Source organism: Zingiber officinale, chromosome 8B, assembly GCF_018446385.1.
Source record: "Zingiber officinale cultivar Zhangliang chromosome 8B, Zo_v1.1, whole genome shotgun sequence".
Taxonomy (NCBI): Eukaryota; Viridiplantae; Streptophyta; class Magnoliopsida; order Zingiberales; family Zingiberaceae; genus Zingiber; species Zingiber officinale.
In genome coordinates this window covers 4,989,522-4,998,394 of record NC_056001.1, presented here as the reverse complement: position 1 = coordinate 4,998,394, position 8,873 = coordinate 4,989,522, and the positions used below count along the sequence as shown (strand labels likewise).

Below are 8,873 nucleotides of genomic sequence, written 5' to 3'. Positions count from 1 at the left end.
TGTAGATAATGTCTGACTATCAAATTTAAGTGCAATGAGATAAATTTAAGTGTAAAGATGATTTAAGTTTAGGTAACTCAACTTAAGATAGATTTTTTTTTTGTTGCTTTTTCGATGGAAAAGACTTGTTATTTAAGGTTGTTTATATTTTGGTGATTGAGGAAGGCTTTGTGATGGTAGTATATTACGGAGTAAAATGTAATGAGATATATTAATATTTTGGATTGCAGTATGAATATTATGTGATGATTTGGCAGTGCAATATATTTTGAACATAAATTAGTTTTGTGAAGTGAAATGTGAATATCTTGAATTGATTTAATTTGGTATTGCATTTCGTTTTTGATAAATGTACTGATACAATATGATATAGAATCATTTTTTAACTGTTTCAAAGTTAATATTAGGAGCAGTTTTTAGCTGCTTCGAAAACCAGTACTTACAAGTGTTTCCAAATAGGCACATAAACAATTTATAGGATTAGTCTCAACCACTTCTACAACCAGCTGACTTCCGAACCGGTTAACAACCATTGCAATAGCAAACAACCGGAAGCGGGTACTCAGCGCTCTAAACACCCAACTTTCTGCACCGGTTATTGACCGCTTCTATAAAATATATTCACAAGTGGTAAATAACTCCTTCTAACATCGAAGTTTTTACATGGGTTAATGATAGCTTTTGTAGAACACATTTATATGCATTCAATCACCGCTTCTACAAGTCATCTTTCTATATCACCACCTCTATTAAAAACACTCACAAGCAGTTAATAATCACTTCTAGAAATATGCTGCAATGGCAAAGCTAAAATTTTCAACCAAGAAGGGTGTTTTTTTTTTAATTTTAAATATTAGTATATATCAATTTTGACCAGCCAAAAGCCTAAATTTCTGTTGCATCAGGAGTTACTAGATGGTTTAAACCACCGGTTAGTTTTATAATTCGATTGCCCTTAGCACCACCAACATTTACAACGATTGGAAAACTAGTTCAACAGATTTAGCATAGGTCGAGAAACATAGCTAAAGGCATTTTAAAATAGCTTTTAAAACTCTTTTTTTTAGTGTTCATATTTATAAAAACGTCATTTTCAAAATAGAACATAAAATTGTAATATAATTCTCAATCATACACAATAGTTTACATTGAAAAAATAGTATTGTAATATAATATTTTCTTGTACATTGTCATTGATCAATCAAAATGAGAAATCTGTCTAATCCGTGTAGACAACCATCACACTCCTCACTTGATGCTTCCCGTCTGACCAAATGACCGTCGCCGGCGCTGTCGAGTTCCCTGGCAATGGCCCGCCTGAAACCGACACAGTGAACTGTCTCTTCTCCTTCAACTCCGAAAACTTCAACTTACTAGGATTCACTGCCACATTAAGTCTGTGATTAGCCCAGACCTCCGCCTTGTACCTGCAGTGTCGGGCGCCGCCGACGTTGGTCACTGTTCTCAAGAACTTCGCGGCGAAGGCTTTGCCGGACTGAACATGTAAGGCCATGGAAGGGTAATTGAGATCTCTCACCGTTCCATTGCTGCTGCCAGAGCAGGAACTGGCGTCGCCGGTGACCATCTTGATCATGGTTTCGTTGTAGGCCGAGTTACAGAGCATTTGCACGTAGTCACTGACACCAGCGTCATAGACAAGACCTGGGTCAACGGCCTTCACCGGGTTCAGTTGCCCGGCTCCATACGATAATTCGTCTTGGCGGGCCGAAGGATACATCGGTTTGGCTGTATAAAGCATGGACGACAAATTAAAATGAGAAATTTCGCTAGCTTCAAAAAACAGGGTTGAAGAACAAAGGTATATATAATGCTTAGTCATGAGACCTGTCGTCATGAGCGCCGACATGATGGCTGCCGACGACCAATTTGGGTGGAAAGACTTGACGTAGGAGGCGGCGCCGGTTACGTGGGGGCAAGCCATGGAAGTGCCCGAGATTATGTTGTACTTTACGACCCTTGTGTCGTTGATGATGCCTGACATTGGTGCAACCCGTGACCAGGCGGCCAAAATGTCAATTCAGGCTGCATATGCAAACATAAACATTTCCAAGTTGCAATAAAAATATATGTGCTAAAATAATCGAACTGAATGATGAATTAATGACCTTGAGGATGTCAGGGGTGATGGTGTTTGGGCCTCTCGATGAGAACGAAGCAACCAGGGGAGCCTCGGAGTCAAAAACTTCTTCGCTTTTGTGGATGTTAGCCACGGGATTTCTGGCCAAGATCATATATATTCATGGATTAATACTACTACCTATGATTTCTATTTACGAACTATTATAAACGGTGGCAATTAAAATAGATAAAGAATAGCATAAATATATATATATATATAAACACTCACTTAGTGTTGTTTATGTAGCTCAAAAGGTTGAGCCCATCCAAGGAACTGACTGTAATGAATGGAACTGGGTATAAGTCGGAAACGTCAAGTGAAGAGTCATCTATAAATATCAATCCTTTAATGCCTGTACTAAAAATTTCGTCAGAGAAGTACTTGCAGAGAACAATCTTCCCTTTCACAATGTTTATATCTGGCAAAGCAGTGCAATCCCTGAAACAACAATAGACAAGTTTGATAATTATTGAATATATCATTCCGCATCTGGCTATGAAGACAAGATATATAGCATTATCTTCATACCCTGGTAAAATAGTTGCATTTCCCTGCATGTAGATCAAGGGATGATCATCCATATTTTTTGTCGCAAACGTGTTCACAGAAGCTCCCTGCATTTTCCCCCAAAATTAATAATAATTCCTTATTTTCATTCAACATGATAACACATAAATAAGACTACGTATTAACACAAGTTTTTGCATTATCATTAAATTGACTAATTAATGACTCACCAAAGTGGACACATGATTTCCAGTGACCACCTTGTCAATGATGTGCCTATCGATGCTGCTCGCCGCCGCCACCAACGTCCACGGTGCCACGTTGCTGACCGTGCCACGGTATGGCCCTGCATTCCCCGCGGCTGTCGACATCAAAATCTCGTTCGCCATGGCATGGAAGGCGCCAATCGCTATCGGGTCCTGGAAGTAATCCGCGGTGATGTCTCCGCCGACAGACAGGGAGATGATGTCGACACCGTCGGAGATCGCATCGTCAAATGCCGCCAAGATGTCTTGATCGGTGCACCCGAACAACCAGCACACCTTGTACACTGCGAGCCTCGCTGACGGCACGGCCCCCCTAGCCATGCCCTTGGCGAGGCCGTAGAGGTTGGCGTGGCAGACTGTTCGACCGGCAGCGGTGGAAGCTGTGTGAGCCCCGTGACCTTGAAAGTCGCGTGGCGATGACTCGCTCAACATGTAATTGCCTAAGCTATTGTAATAGCGCGCCCCGATGATTTTACTTAATTAATAATTCAATCAATCATAAATTTATATTAGTCACAATTTTAAATCGAGTCAAACAATTATCTATAACTTAAATAATCGAATTTTATGGACATACTTGTTGCATGTCATATTTACGCAAGCACCCTTCCATTTTCTCGGTGGAGGTCTCAATCCTTGACCGCTGAAGGACTTAGATTCCGGCCAGATTCCGGTATCAATCATTCGAATGATGATGTCACTTTCCAATGCGGGATTCCTGCTTACTCTCTGCGGGAAGTTGAGGAAATCCCATGACCTCGTCGTGCGAAGCTTTAAGGTTTTACTAGGAAACACTGAAATTATTCCCTCCATTTCTACAATATAATTAATTCGTGTTGAATTGTAATTAATTTATAACATATCTACAATTCAAACTATTCCCTCCAATGAAAATTATACCGTTCAATTTTTCTGCCTCGTCTATAGAAAGTTTGGCAGCAAATCCACTAAAACTCCTCTGGTAACTATACACCAAAGACTCACTAGGGGAGCTGCATTATCAATTGTTTTAGTCTCAGATTTTGACAAAATAGATAATATTTATATATACATCAATTTATTACCAGTTCACAAGAATTTCTTTAAGCAAATTAAGATGGAGTTCATAGGTTGGGTACCGAGATGAGTGTTGAGCTCCCATATACACAATATATATCTACAGAATGTCATTCATGTATGGTAATATTAATTGTAATAATACAGATTAAAGACCACTTTTCGAAATGCAAATTTACAAACTTCGGAATTACCTTTCTTTCTTCATTTGAAGATGCTGACGAAAATAGAAGAATAAAGGATATGAAAAATGCAAGAGATACTAGATGTGATAGTAGAGAAGTCATTACTCTTCTTATCCTATGAGTTTTTGTAAATGTCTACTAAGATAACATGGAATTTTATAATGGATGCCAACTAATGGAGAGTTTAGGATCAATGGACAACATGGATTATACACAGCTGTCAGTTGTCGCGGTGTCATTGCTAGAATAGAAATGATTATTGGTAAAATTTTAGTGGCTAAAATAAATTTTACAGGTAATTTACTCAACAAATATAATTTTAACCAATGAAATATTTAAAAATATCAATAAAATTAATTTTAATTGATAATTAAAATTATTCATAATTAAAATAATTTTTCGCTGATATTTTTAATTTTTTATCCTGAAAGAGAATTTTGCAGATATAAAAATTTAACTAGTAATTATATTAAATTTGATTGATAATCATATAAAGCTTTGGCTAATAAAATATTTTAAAATATCTGTAAAAAAAATTTGTTCAGTAAATGTAATTATTTATCATTATAATTATATTAAGATAACTTTTAAATATTAAGATTTTTTATTCATGATTTTTTTTATAAATATATTAATGTTTATTAATGAAACAAAAGATATGTACCTAGGAGGCCTAGTACACTACTAACTCTTTTTTTTCAAATTAATTTCTATGATAAATTTTTCTCTTATAAACATGGACGGATCTATTAAAAGGCTATCCTGAGATATGATCCAGCCCATTTTTTTTTATTATATATATATATATATATATATTAGAATTAGGCGATGAAAGACACTACTACGAGAAAGAAACAAAAATATGATCCAAGTACGACGTCAAAGAAACAAATATAGACTTGAACCCTATAATTTTATTTTTAATTAATTAAATATTTATTTAATTAGCTTTTTAAAAAAATTATAATTATAAATATAGACCATTCAGGTTGAAATTGTCATCCTTTATATTTGTTATTTCCTTAGCTACTGGCCAGCTCCAACCATCGACGGCGACCATTTCTATTTGACTTTGAAATCAAGCTCCAATTCACGTCTAATTTTGACTACACTCACCTTGCTCCTCTACTTGCGCTCCTTTGGCGATATCGCCTCTCTCCTCCACCTCACTTACTCATCCTCATGTGCTTTCTTTGTTATCGCTAGTGGCCATGACCACTCTCTTCATGACTGTGCCCTCCCCTCAACAGTGTAGTCGTCGACATGGACGTCCTTGACCGCAGCTACCACGATCGGATCGACACGTCCTTCATGTCAGCTAATCCTGTCCAAAAGTCGAAGAGACGGAAGCTCGAGATGTGGCGCTCACACTAACCTCCTATGGATTTCATGCGGACCTACAATATAGACTACGTCTGTGCCGAGCCAGGGAAGGGATCCCCAGCGATAGCCCTCCGACGCTTAAATCTGTCCCCGACGACGAAAAAGCAAAGAGCGGAGCAACAAGAAGAGTGTAGCGCTACAGTAAAATATCGAATGCCTCCACCGATACTTGGACACCCTTTATATAGAGCTCCAATAGCGTGTGTGCACGCTTCCCAAGGTGGGAACGCATCCCCAAATTTTTCCTGAAAAGACTCGTCAATAAAGTGTCTCTGACACAGTACCTTAACAGACCGAACATATCTCTGAAGTGACAGTGGAAGCTTCCGCCATACTATCCTTTATCTGATCATGTCACCTGTCAGCGGCACTAGCTTCTAAAAGGATGTCAAAAGATAACATGTTGTGTCTGTTGCTTGGCCGAGCGGATATTCCACTCGGCCGAAATTCCGTCGTCCGCGTGTTGTCGGTTGCTAGGCCGAGCGGGATAGCTCTCGGTCGGAATTCCACTGTCCGCATGTTCTGTTGCTGGGCCGAGCGGGATAGCCGCTCGTTCGGAAGTCCACTGTTCGCGTGCCCGGTTGCTGGGCAGAGCAGGTTAGCCGCTCGACCTGAAGTCCACTGTCGCATGCTCGGCTGATGTCGAGTCTACTACTAGGTCGAGCGGAATAGCCGCTCTGCCCGATTTCTGCATACTGCTCCCTTGAGCGTCGATTGCTTGAATGCTCCCCGTGTCGAGGGCACGGTGGATCAGATCTTTCTCCCCGGTCGGGGCATGCTTCGCCAGACTGGCTGATGCCCTATATGCATTGACCACCTTGACTTTGATCTCCTGGGGGCGGATCTTCTGGACCAGGAATTCCTGGTCCAACCCTGGACCACATAGCAAGTATAAAACTCTCCCACGTGCAAGGCACATGCACGCGCCAACACTAGAAAAGCCCTAGCCTCTTCCAGCGTCGCCTCCCTCCCTCCCTCCAGCACCGCTTCCCTCCCGTGCCTCCCTCGTCGCCTGCGGCCTCCCTCCAGCGCCGACCTCCAGCAAGTATAGCGCCATCTCCAGCGTCGACCTCCAGCGTCGCCTCCGCACAAAAGCACTAGCCTCTCGACATCCAGCGTCGCCTCCCTCTAGCGCTGCCTCCATCCAACATCGCCTCCATCCAGCACTCTAGCCTCTCGAACTCTCCTCCCTCCAGCTACCTCCACCGTCGCTTGTGAAGATCTATGAGACTCGACCTATCAAGAACAACATGTACGGCATGGGATTTGACTACAGCTTTGGGTTGTGGTTCATGGCACGGTGGCTTAAGCCAGATCTGATGATAGAAAGTGGTGCTTTCAAGGGCCACTCTACTTGGGTTCTGCGGCAGGCAATGCCAGAGACGTGGATAATATCACTATCGCCTCGTCACCCAGAGAAGTATCTGAAAAGGGACCAGCATATGTTGATAAGAATTGCACTTACTTTGCCGGAAAGGAGTTTGTGGACTTTGGCAGTGTTGACTGGGGGAGCGTTTTGATGAAGCGTGGGATTTCTGACCTGAGTCAGGTTCTTGTGTTCTTTGATGATCCCCAGAATGAATTGAAAAGGTATAGGAATTTCTCTCTGATTCTCAAACTTAAAAAACTATGATACAGTCTTTGATATTCAATAACACGATTTATTTTAATCTATACATTTTTATATTATGGGATATTTGTTCTTGTTGTTTTCTGGTGCTTCAAAGGATTCTTGTGTGCCATTAATTTAGTTAGCCCTGACAAGCACTGATAAATAGCTACTGATGTTTCTGATTGGAATTTGATGAAATTTTCTGACAATCTCCGTGTATTTCTTTGGCTAGTTTGTTAGCATCTAGTTGTTCATTTTCATAATTTCTTGGACAGATTAAAACAAGCTCTAACTGCTGGTTTCCAACATCTTATTTTGAGGATAACTACGATACTGGATCTGGAGATCATTATTCCTTAAGACATATATGCGGCCAGCCAATACTATATTAGAGGTAAGTCTCGTAGATCCTGCATTCTCTGTAGATGGTCAAAGCTACTTTTGCATCCTTAATCTAGCATAGATGAGTATGCTCTTTCTTGGAATCTTTTCAAGCAACTAATTTCTTTCGTGTCTTTGTTGGAATCTTATCTAATAACAATTTTCTTTAGTTACTTTTTTTTAGAGAATTCAAGCTCTTTCTCTGAATTTTAATTGTGCATATAGTTTTTCTCCTTCCAATGATCATAACATACAAAGTGATCAGTGGTAAAAGTCGAACCGTATTGTCTTTTGCTGTACTATACTAATATCAATCAGAAGGATCAAATGTTTGAGTGGTCAATGCTCCTCTTTTGCAGGCTGAGATGAAAAAGATGAGAATGGAATTTTAAGACTGGGATTGTTAATCCATGTTTTTTTGCTTATGTTCGATTGCTAAATCATAAATCTGCATCCTAAAACTTGAATTGTTGTCAATTGCAATTATTCTCTTTTGTGAAATTTTGATGCCGTCCAATAGCTCATTATGTCATCTGTGATGTGACTATTGTGTTGCAGTTTGTTCTTTTTTGCATCAAAGTTTAAATACCTCATATCTTGTCTTCATCGATTATCTCCATGTAGAAAGGTATAAGCATTGAAGATAATCCACTTTGTTTAATTTAGGAGGTGGACATAGCTGCTTCATCGAGAGTGATGAAGCAAGGATCAGGATGAAAAGGAAAAGGTTCTGGGAGATAGCTGTGGACAGAGATGAACTTTGTGGAAATGGTGAAGAATGGTGGGGTGCGCAAGGCTATATGCGAGACGCTTTCAACCATAGCAACAAGGCAATCTCCTATGAAGAACATTTTCAAAACAGCAGGTTTGTGGATTCGGTATTGGATGTTTACTGGGAACTCCCTCCTGTTGCTGGTCCTTCACTTACTCACCAAACAAGGTGCGGCCCTGCCCGTGCCTCTGATCCAATTATCGAAGATGGAAGATTTGGCTTGTTCCAAAGGCTTGGCTAGCAAAACTTGAAACGTCAGTTTTTAATGGATATACACAAATGGTGTATGTTCAAGTGTCTGCCTCAGCCTCTTAAATCACATGCAGAGCTTTTAGAATCGCTTTCCTTTTGTGTTCTGCACAAGGAAATTGAACTAGTTTGTTCTGTTGTTTTTCATATTTCCTTCACGTTTCTTGACTGTTCTTTGTACATAGCTTTTTATCATCTTATTTCAAGTTGAACTATGCAAGCTTGGCTCGCCATCAGTGAATCAAATTGATCCTCACGATTGGATTTGAAGCTATAAACGTTATCAGTAACTTTAGTGAACTTGCATTGATGATTTTATCTG

General features: G+C 39.9%; 2 pseudogenes; one reads left to right on the top strand and one right to left on the bottom strand.

The window, feature by feature from the left end:
• Positions 1-1,219: 1,219 nt before the first annotated feature.
• LOC122015716 lies at positions 1,220-6,594 on the bottom strand (annotated as a pseudogene).
• LOC122016042 lies at positions 6,478-8,801 on the top strand (annotated as a pseudogene).
• The last annotated feature ends 72 nt before the right edge of the window (positions 8,802-8,873 follow it).